Raw genomic sequence first — 11,257 nt, 5'->3', positions numbered from 1 at the left:
TTTGTTATTTAATTATGTAAATCCGTGGTCTTAAACCGATCCAATCCGTGTTTAAATGGATTTGTTCGGATTAATTTCACGATTTAAACAGATTGGATCGGTTTTAATTTTTCAGGATCCGTAAATTACGGGTTGATTTTGATTTTATTTCAATTCGATTCAATCTGAACTATGCTCCCCCTAGACACATACAGCTACTAAAGGATTCGATATTGGCTGGGTTACGAAAATGATGTCCAAAACCATCCACTATCTTAGTCTTCAAATTTTTTTTTGTTCGGTCGAGTCAAATCATGGCCAAAATCATAGGTCCACCCTTGTCCAATAGATTGGGCAGGTGGGCTGAACCTATTTTATAGATTTATTTATTTATGTTTTCTTTCCTTTTCATTTTTGTGTCGACCGCTCTCACAAGGCAATCAATGGATTGGTTGATTTGTCGCCTCTCATGGACCAAGAGTCCATTTTGGTCTTTAAAGTCTAGGCTTAGGCCCTATCTAAGTCTCATTTGGGTTTGGTTAGCCTGCTCGGGGTATAGACTTGGGTTGGGTCAAAGTTCAATTTCGGGTCAAATGATGACCTGTTACAGTTACCAGCACATAAATGTATAGAGATTGGGATATGGCATTGTTTGGCATTTTCAATTTGAGTTGAAGAAAACATTTTTTTTCAACAAAAATTACAAAATTATATTTTCCAACAATTTTATTTGGATATTTTTATCTTTTTGCATCCATATACAAAAAAGTGCATAATATAATATTTTTTGCATAACATTATCATTTTTCTTCTTATGAATGGAATATGGTTTATGTTAAAAATAGTCTAATAAACTGTTAATAAAGGTAAAAAATGTCAAAATATTTAATTTGAGTTATTCTAATAATAATCTCACTAATAAAGGAAGAAAAATATTAAAATGTTTAGAATCTCAATATATTTTTACACAATTCAAAATACTTTACATATTTTTATATACTTTTCGTATTTGTTTGTTGCAACTTATTGCAATTGTTTATAAGTTTTTGTGAAATTTAAAATTTTATATTAGTGTTTTGAGTAGTTGTTATTTATAATTCATGAGGTAAATTCTTTTTGAATAAATTCAAAAAAAGAAATAAATATATGAAGGGTCATATTAAAGACAATTTTTAAAGGATTATAAAATGATAAAATATTTACATTTCAATATACTTTTTTTACATATTTTAATGTTTAATATATTTTCTTAGTACATTTATTAACGCTAACAACTGCCTAAAGAGTTTTGAGCATTTTAGGAATGTCATATTTACTTAAATTCTTATTAAAAATATACATGTCTAAATTTTATTATTTTTTTAATAATTAATTATGTTAAACCTTTTATATTTTTAATAAGATTGTTAGTATCCTAAAATTATTCAAAAGGAATATCAAGAAATGAGTTTTTGTATTGGAACATATAAAGACAATACAAATTTGGCATCTTATAAAATTACATTTATAAGATGACCCCCCTATTATTGGGTCAAGAAGTGATCATCATGAAACCAATGCCTGTCCAAAACTCAGACCTATTCATCAAAGATAAATTATTAGGTAGCATGGGACATTACAATTGTATATCATTAATTAAAGAGTTGGGTTTCTCTCAATATTGAGATCTTAATATGAAAATATTTGTAAAGCCCGTAAGGGTTATCACGAGTCTTGTTTCGATTATCTGAATTGTTTATTTTGTAGGATTCAATTTATATTATTCATAAAAAAATTAGTTCAATCTAATAATCATAACCTTTTCATTTTATCACAGTAATGGACGGCAAATAGACTATTTATTTTGTAGAGACAAATGCAATAAAATGAAAAAGTTACAATCATCAGATCACTCTAAATTTTTTCTCGAATAATATACATGGAGGACCTTACAAAATGAACAATTCAAATTATTGAAACGAGACTCATGGTGGGCCTTATGGACCCCTTAAATTCTCTCATGTTGAGATCTTAACATGAGAGAAACACAACCTTAATTAAAATAGTGGAGACCTTATTGCAGACTAGTTTGGAACTGTTACTCTGGTGGGGTTCTTTCTTTTGGATTAGGCTAAATTTGAATGTTAACCGGTTATCTTAGAGCTTGTGAAAGCTATGATGCTCCTACGGAGTTTCTTTTTTTTATTTTTAGTTAATTTTTGTTGTTCAATTAACTTTTTCAAAATTTGTTTATGATAATATTTTAAAAGTCATTTTGGTAATTAAAAAAAAAAGAAGGAAATAATTAAAAAAAATCATTAGACGAAACTAATGTTTAAAAAAGAAAGAATATTTTTTTTATCTTTATTTTTGTCAAACTAATCTTAAATTCTTGGACAAATTTTTAAAAATAAAATTAAAAATTAAATCAAAGAGCCAAGATAATTGGTATAAAATGCGAGTAGAGCAATGCTTCAAAATGCTTCATGATTACTCAATAATTTTTCATTATGAAACCTACATTATAGTGAAGTTATTCGATAAATCTAAATATACAGAGAACCAAATATAAAATTTGACAAATATCTCTCAAAGGATGAGATTCACATGATGTAGGACCTACATATGAAATCCACTATTTGTGAGACATTGTTCTATTATGTGTTTGGTTTATATGTTCCTAACATTACTCAAAGTTATATGATGATATTGTAATAATTTTCATTTGACATAACAAGTATCATTTTGTCTTTAAAGAAAAAAAATGCAAAAACACGAGGCTATGTTTGGTTTGATTTTCTGAAATTATTTTTTTTAAAAAATGTAATAATTTAATTTGACAATAATAAGCATAAAAAATATGTACTTAAAATTTTAAAAATTATTTCCTCTGTTCAAAAGGATAAAAACTATATAAAAATAATAAGTAATTTTTTTTCTTGTAAGAAACTAATTTTTATTTATTTTGAAACTAATTTATAAAAATCAAACCAAATATCACCCTAATTTTACTATTTTAAGAGTAAAAATTAGATTGGAATATTACAAGGGATTGTCCCAAAATCAGCAAACAAAGTCTTCAAATTGTAAAATTCGAAGTCAAACTCAACCCCCATGAGTAGGTGTATGCGCGGTATACTTCGGACGATTTGAGAGTAAAATTATAAATTGAATGGCGGATTAGCGGATTGATAAATTGTAATTTAAGCAATTTTTAACAGATTGACGGATTGAAGAATATTTTAACTAATTATTATACATTTGTATAATATATAACACTAATTTGTATAATATTTTTTAGATATATAATACAAAGTAATTTTACATAATATATTTCATATATATAATTACTAATTTGTAATAAAATTTCGTATCTTAGATCTCTCTCACACTCATTTTTACATTGATATTTCGTTGGAGGTTAAAAAATATATATGTATTAACTATAGCAGAGCAGAGCGGGGTGGAGTGGTTCGATTGACAAATTATTAATTTTAAAATTTAAACTACAATTAACACTTAAAACGATACAAATTAATACAAATAAGTGTAATTTTAATAAATTAGACAATATTTTACGCAACCTTACATATGAGTCAAGGCAAGCAATTCATTGCCCCACTACTCCTTTGTAGTCCAGTCACTTTATACACCTCACCATATCTTATCATTCCCTATGCCCATGCCCATGCCCATGCCCGAACTGCCTTCCCTGCCCGGTCTGCTCTTCTCCAAGTACGAAGTACACTTTTCCTCTCTCTCTCTCTCTCTCTCTCTCTCTCTTTCTGTTTCTCTTCTAGATCGTGGAAAGGCGGCTCTATCTCTCTCTGATCTAAAATTCTAGGGTTCTGAGCTCGAATTAGATTGATACCGAATTGGAATTAGGGTTTTTGTGTTCCGATAGGGCAGACGCGGGTTTGGAGGCGATCTGAGGCTTTTCGCTGTGCGAATTGGTGAATTCTAGGGTTTTTGTTGTTGTTGGAATTAGGGTTTGGGATTAATGGTTATCGTTAGGGGAGGTAGCTAATGTTGGGGAAGATGCAAGGGTATTGTGCATGGAAAGGAAGGTGAAAATAGGAAATGGAGTCAGCACATGTGGTCGAACCCCACGACTGTAACCGGTGATTCTGCAACTTCTACAGCTAATTCCTTCTTCAAAGTACTCACTTAGTGGGTCTTTCAATTGTTTTAGTATCACTTATTGATTTGCACTGAATTGTTGTATGTACTTTATTTTTTTAAAAAGCTTATTTTTTAGGAATTTTATAAAATTGACGTAATTAGACCGTGTTTTGTTTGGTAGATTAGGTTAAATGGAATTACGAATATGGTGAGATTGAATTGAGTGATGATATTATTAGTATGATTGTATTAGTTCAGTGATATAAGAGCATCTCAAACGGTGACTCAAATTTTTCACTAAATTTGAGTTAAAAATGATCTATTTCACTAAATTTGATACCACTCACTCCAACGGTTCACCTTTCACCAAATCTATCCCTGGACAACCGGGTGGTCGACCGGCCGATTGACCGGTTAGGCAAAAATTTTTTTTTTTTTTTTTTTTTGGCGAATTGTCTGAACTTTTTTTTTGTACTTTCTGAACTTTTTTTAGACGACCGGGGTGGTCGACCTGCCGGTTGACCGGTTAGGCAAATTTTTTTTTTTTTTTTAACGGTTTGAACTTTTTTTTTCTGAACTGTTTGAATCTTTTACTGGTTGACCGGTTGGTCAACCGGCTAGGCAACCGGCTGGTTGACCGGTGTACCTCTTTCAACGGTCAGTAACAGTGATTTGGTAAAATCTGTGTCTCGTTCTCAGTTGATGTTTTTTTTGCTGAAATCTCATTTTGATATCAATCTGGTGCAACGGTTGGAGCTTGAAAAAGTAGATTTTTCATCAAAATTTAAATTTGATGCTGGGTTTGGTTCACCGTTGGAGATGGTCTAAGATAAAATGTGTTTGTTTGTCTAGTGTGGTGGTATTAATTAATTGGAATTAAATTTGTAAATTGTGCAAAAGTCCTTGTAAACATACATGGGGTTCGTTTGGCATGGAGGGTTGAGTTGGGTTGGGTTGGGTTGAACTATTTTAGTTATAAAAAAATAAATATGCTTTTTAAATCAATAAGATAAAATGTCATATCTAACTTATAATCATTTCATTTTTTCTCTCACAAAAGTCAAAAAAGTTAAAAAATCTATTACAAATAAGACTTTTTAGCCTCCGGCTAAAATAATCAAAAAATTAAAGAGTCAATTCACATTCCAAATGAAGGCAATGTAACTCTGATGGTTTTGCGAAATGAAGGACAAAATGGTCTTTTAGCCTTCAATATGGGAGAGATTGATTGTAGCAATCCCATGCCATTTGTTTACAAAAGAATATGATTTAAGTGGGTCCCACGAATGGCTATTCCAATTCATTTTCAAAAACTCTTAGGGTTGGTTTAGGGTATTCTAAAAAAGTGTACTTTTTAACTTATTAGCTTATATGAGTTGGGTTTGAATTGAGTTTAATGTGAAGTGTTAGAGAGGTGATGTGATTTAAATAAGATGATGTGACTTAAATAGGATAGTGACTTTTTGACTTTTTATATTATTTAGGTAATGCCAAACTTGGCCTTTATTAAGGCTTGTTTTGGGAAGTTGGCTTTTATTCATTTTTTTTTTTTGATTTGTAACAAAAGTTAAAAGTTGGTTTTTTTGAATTTTTTTTCATTTGGAAAGTTGATTTTTAGTCAATGGTGAAATTATAATTCTATCCCTCATAGATCAAAATGTGTTACATAGGTGGAGTTGTAAATATTTTAAATTAAATAGGGATAGTTTGGTTATTTTATTATGATTTGAAATCATAAATAAATATTAATAAAAAAATTCAAAAGTCACTTTTTACCAATTTTTTAAATCATTTATCTAAAAAATCAAAAACTTAACTAGAAGTTAAACAATTATTTTTTACTATCTTCCCATACTATAAGGCCTAGTTTGGGAAGACTAAATAAGTGTACCTTTTGACTTTTTATGAAATATGGGTTGAGTTTGGGTTGGGTTTGAAATGATGTGTTAGAGAGGTGATGTGACTTAAATAAGATGATGTGACTTAAATAGGATAGTGACTTTTTGACTTTTTATCTTTTTTCAATCATGCCAAACTTGGCCTAAGCCTAAACATGGCTTAAAAGTCAATCAGGGCTTTGAAACCTTTCAAACCTTTTGAGAAGACTTAGGCCTCGTTTGGCATAACCTATATAATCCATCTTTTTATCTTTTTATCTTTTTTCCATCACATCACCTCTCTACTTTTCTGCACATCTTTTCGTAAAAAGACAAAAAGTGCACTTTTTTAGGACACCCCAAACCAACCCTTAAAGTAAGATGTTACAACAATAATTCAAAAAAGTAAAAAAAATAATTAGTCATTCTCAACGTGGGTCATGGTTTGAATTAGAGTTGTTGACATTGGAGAGGGAGTGGAAGGAGAGGAAGCATCATTGTAATGTATGTTTTTAGATGCTAGTTCCCCCATAAAAAAAATAGTAAAAAAAAAATATCACTATATACATATATATAAATATATTTATTTATTTTAGTAAAAAATGAGGATAAATCTAAAAATGGAGCACATAGGGGATTAAGGTCAAAGTCTTATCCTTTAAGGCCAAAAGTACAAGTTCGGAAATTGCTATTAACCCTCACATAAGAGAAATGTTTAATCCAGCCCCGACTCCCCCATGTTAGCTGGCACCATTTGAACCCAAATGGGCTAGAAATTAGTGAAGACTCACAACGCCATTAACATATACAGATATAATACAACTTATGGATAAGAAGGTTTTGGGGCACTTGGGTGTGCTCTGATTATTCAGTGGTGGTGGAGGTAATGGAGGGTGAGATGCTGGTGATGGGTGTGGCTGATTAGGGGTGGTTTGGTGGTGGCAGAATGATTATCACACAAGTAGTTTTGTGGTTAATTGGGGGTTGAGTGAGGAAGGCAATGGCTGGATTGGTGATGAAGATGAGTTGGGTCTCCAACTGACTGACTTACGTTGGTGTTACATGCACAAATTAATGTACATGTTAGTGTACTAATTAGTGTAATGCCATTATTACTAATTCCACCTATTATACAAATTACAAATACACAAAATTTCTAAAATTATGTCACATCATCTGTTAGTATATTAGTTAGTACATTAATCGGTACATATTAACTCAAATCACTAGTTGGATTAAAAGAGGATGTAGTGGATGGACCATATTACCCTCAAAGCATAGTGATGTGCACTGCAATTTGCAAGTGATTGTTTTCTGTTAAATAAGGAGGTTAACAATTAAATTAATTGGAAACAAAGTAGAAACTTGAAGACTAATGTGTTGCAATTAAAATAAAAAAGGAATGAATTGAAGCTCTACAGAAACTTTAAGGACTATTGGCCAAAATTTACCAATATAAAAATGAAAGATACTTCATGAACTGGAAGTGTATCTAGCATTTCTTTTAGTTGTCTTTGTACACTTTTTTAGGCATGACAAACTTATAGTTTATGCAACAATATTGCATAATAAAACTTGTCAACCATTATGTCCTCCCTAGATATACTTCTTTCTGAAATAAAAGGTTTTCATTTAAATGACAAAAACAAAAACAAAAAAATTAAACTTTATTTTTGACCTTTTCCGTTAATTGATACAAGTTGTAAAGCATGTAGTTGGTTGTTCCGTATTTATACTATTACAAGTGTACATCCCAGAACATGAAATTTTGTTATAATTTTTCTTTTTTCAAAATTGCCTTTATCACTGCAGGAAAGTTCACTTTTAGCGGCGTTTAAAAAACGCCACTATAAGTACTAAAAACGTCGCTAATTCTTTTTGTGACGTTTAGTACCAAACGCCGATGACGCGGCCGTCGCTATAACTTTACGACGTTTGAAAAACGTCGCTATATTAGTATAGGCGGCGTTTTTAAAAACGCCGCCAAATGTCTTATCTAACAGTACTATGACATCACTGTGATATTTAGCGACGTTTTTGAAACGTGACCGTTAGATTTATAGGTTTAGGTGGCGTTTCTTAAAACGCCGTGGTATCCCTTTTTTTTTTTTTTTGAAATTGTGCTAATTTTATGCGAATTAACTAAAAAAATACCTCTAATAAAATTGAATAACACTAATAGAAAATAATAACTCCCACTCAAATAATAAAATCATATCAAATGATAGTCCACAATCATTGTGCAAAAAAAAAAAAAATCTTAATATTATTTTAATTATATTAGTCACAGTATTTGGAGCACTGAAAAAAGAATGGAATCTACAACATAGAAAATGATTACATATACTAGTCTAGCAATCAAAAGAAGACACTAGAACATTATGCTCCTTTCTGGGACAGGATTGCATTCAATCTAGCTATATAATCATCCAACTGATTTCCTGGTTGATCTGCCTCAACCAACAGGTTCATCTCCTACAAATATGAAAGAAGTATGTCAAAATCATGGATCTGCAGGCCATAGGAGTCGACATATTGAACCTTCATTGATGAATAAATATCTGAAGATAGGCCAAAAGAGTCAAAAGATTGAACCTTTAGTAGTATCTGCACCTCATTCACTTCCAGCGAGATCTATGAAGGAGAGCTTGCCAACAACTCTCGGAGGCTTAGATTCACTGCCATCAGCTGACCTTTGTATAGCAAGCTGAAGACTGGCATGTGAACGTGATGATTCCTCATTTGCACCGGTTGTGCCTGCACTTCTTGTAGCATTTCCCTTCTCTATGAGCTCCTGGATTGTCTCCACATCTGACACTTTGCATTTCCCTTCTCTATCAAGCTCATGAGGGTTGATCCTACGCTGCAAGCTGCATATTTCAAGAATGACCCAAAGATAAACATATGTAGCATCAATGCACACATTGATAGCCAAAAGATTAAACAATTAAGAAGCATTCAAGAAAGAAATAATTTCCTGCATTCGCATCACAATAGCTCGATTTTAATTCCCCTTAATATATCATCAAAATCGAAGAACATTGCTATCTTGCCAAAATATAATTACCAGGATAAATCAATACCACATATTCATTAAAACACCAGTGTAATATCATTGTATCAAGTTGAACAAACTTAAAAAGAAATTTCTATCTGGGAGGAAAATCAAATTTTATTATTATTTTTTATATGACAAATTTGGAAGGACACATAATAATGTACTCGGGTAGCCAGTGGACACCACGAGATATGAAGCAGTGGAAGCATTTAAGACGCAGAAAATATCAGTGAATAAGAATCCTGCAATAGATGTAATAAAGAAGAAGAAAATAAAGCAATAGGTATTCACACACAGAAAAGCAGCCAAAATCAAATTCATTTTAACAGCACTCAAATTTATGTTGAACTAAGATTTGGCATAGCACTGGAAGTGTACCTGTTAAATAGAATGTCATTGGCAAGGTAAATTATATGCAATTGTCTCTTAGAATCATCCGCACTAAACACCATCCCTAAGTGCCTCGGCCAGAGCTGGTGCAAATGGAGACCTCTGCATAAACCAAATCTTGGCACCTTTGATTGACTCTTTGGTTCCAGTGAGATTGTTAAGCACATTGTTCATCTCCATTGCAACATCTGAAGGCAGAGGTCCAGAGAGACCTTTGAATGACCTGGAAGAGTGATCATAAGCTAGTCGTCCATGACCAACAAAAGGCTGAGAATGTTGATGGTGCTGTTGTTGCTCATAAAACGGTGGTGTAAAAGGAGGTTGGTGCATTTGAGGACCAATGGCACTCCTAACATACTTGAACAAAATAAAAAAAAATTCCAAGCAAATCTAGAGTAAGCATGAGAGGCTGCCAATTAAAAATTTATTCAAGCCTAGACATACATATGCACAAAAAAAAAAAATGCTCATCATACTGCAAGGCTTTATGCAGTGGTTGAATTTTTCTAATTTAGAAATTGTTGGTCTTGACTAACTGTTAATAAAGAAGCACAAGGGAAGAAACCTACACCAAAATGGTCACTGTCCAAGGCAGACCGCAGTCTTGTAGCTAGAGTAATCGCTACCTACAAAGACCATAGATGAAGTTAGTATTATCTATCCAACAACCTGCTTTGGCATGTTCGTACAACTATAGAATTCTCCAATTAATAAATTGGAGTTTGTACTTTTCTCCAATTAAGGGATTAAGGATAGGCAGAGTCACAAGTTATCATTCTGTAGCTGCAGCAATGGTAGTTCCAATATTGAAAGGGTTGGGATTATTGGGATCAAAATAGAAGGTGTTTCTCACTTTCCAAATGTGCCAGCAGGTAAATGGAAATAGAACTTTCCAACTGATATTGGAACTGTGCAGAGTTTTGGATTGACAATTACTCTTGATCCAGGATTGAAGGTTAGAGGTGAAAGAGTTGAGTACGGGAAGAGGCATACCTAGATTAGTCCAATAGTGAGAAATCATATGGCAATCTCTCAGAGGATGACAAGTTGTTTTAGGTTCCCGATTGCACAAAAGACAGAGTGGATCAGGTGTGATGTGTCTTTTGAAGAGTTTGGCTTTGACATTGATGCGACTATGAAGAGTAAGCCAAAGAAAATGCAAGATCCTAGGGATGAGGGGATTTTCCAAATCCAAGACCAGTCCAGGCTTGGAGAGTTGATAGAATTATTAAAAAGAAGATAAGCTGAGTTAGAAGAAAAATTACCATCAGGAGAATCACTTCAAATCCTAATATCAGGCTCAGATTTGTACCAAGGGAGGGTGATAGCATGGATTTTCTTAGCTATCTCAGGAGGTAAGACAAAGGAAAGATGAGTGAAGTCCCAAAAATTGTTTCCATATATACAAAATCTCAAAACAAGAAGAGACCAAAAAATAAATGGACTGCCAACATGATTTTTGATGATGACCATGTACCGATCTTCTATGGTAACACTCTCCTCCGCTTCGCCTTCTACAAAACACTGAATATCCAAACAGGGCCAGCAAGATGAAGACGAATGAATACCCACAACCTTAGGTTGCTCCATTGCTTCCGTCAAAGTCCATATAAAGCAGAAACATAATGGTGCTTAAAGATAGAGTAGACAACACATAAAGAAAGTAAAATATGAACAATTGATCAAATAAAATAGTACTCAAGGCCTAAAAAAGGAAAAACATAATAATTGCTCCAATTGGTACACACATAGTAGTAAACAGAGAAGCTGCATTTCGAAAATACATAATTACATGAAGATGAGGATTCTAGGTGCCTTATGCTAGTGAATGTCAAACACAAACGAACAACCA

General features: G+C 32.4%; 1 long non-coding RNA gene across 1 annotated transcript; it reads right to left on the bottom strand.

The window, feature by feature from the left end:
- Window positions 1-8,346: 8,346 nt before the first annotated feature.
- LOC145798693 (uncharacterized) lies at window positions 8,347-11,257 on the bottom strand. The gene is made up of 3 exons (XR_014340100.1): window positions 9,975-11,257; window positions 8,553-9,762; window positions 8,347-8,432 (listed from the first exon to the last, which is right to left on the bottom strand). It is a non-coding gene; the product is annotated as an uncharacterized LOC145798693 (long non-coding RNA).

Source organism: Camellia sinensis, chromosome 9 (assembly GCF_055761805.1).
Source record: "Camellia sinensis isolate YWXY chromosome 9, ASM5576180v1, whole genome shotgun sequence".
Taxonomy (NCBI): Eukaryota; Viridiplantae; Streptophyta; class Magnoliopsida; order Ericales; family Theaceae; genus Camellia; species Camellia sinensis.
This window is presented reverse-complemented; position numbering and strand designations above follow the sequence as displayed.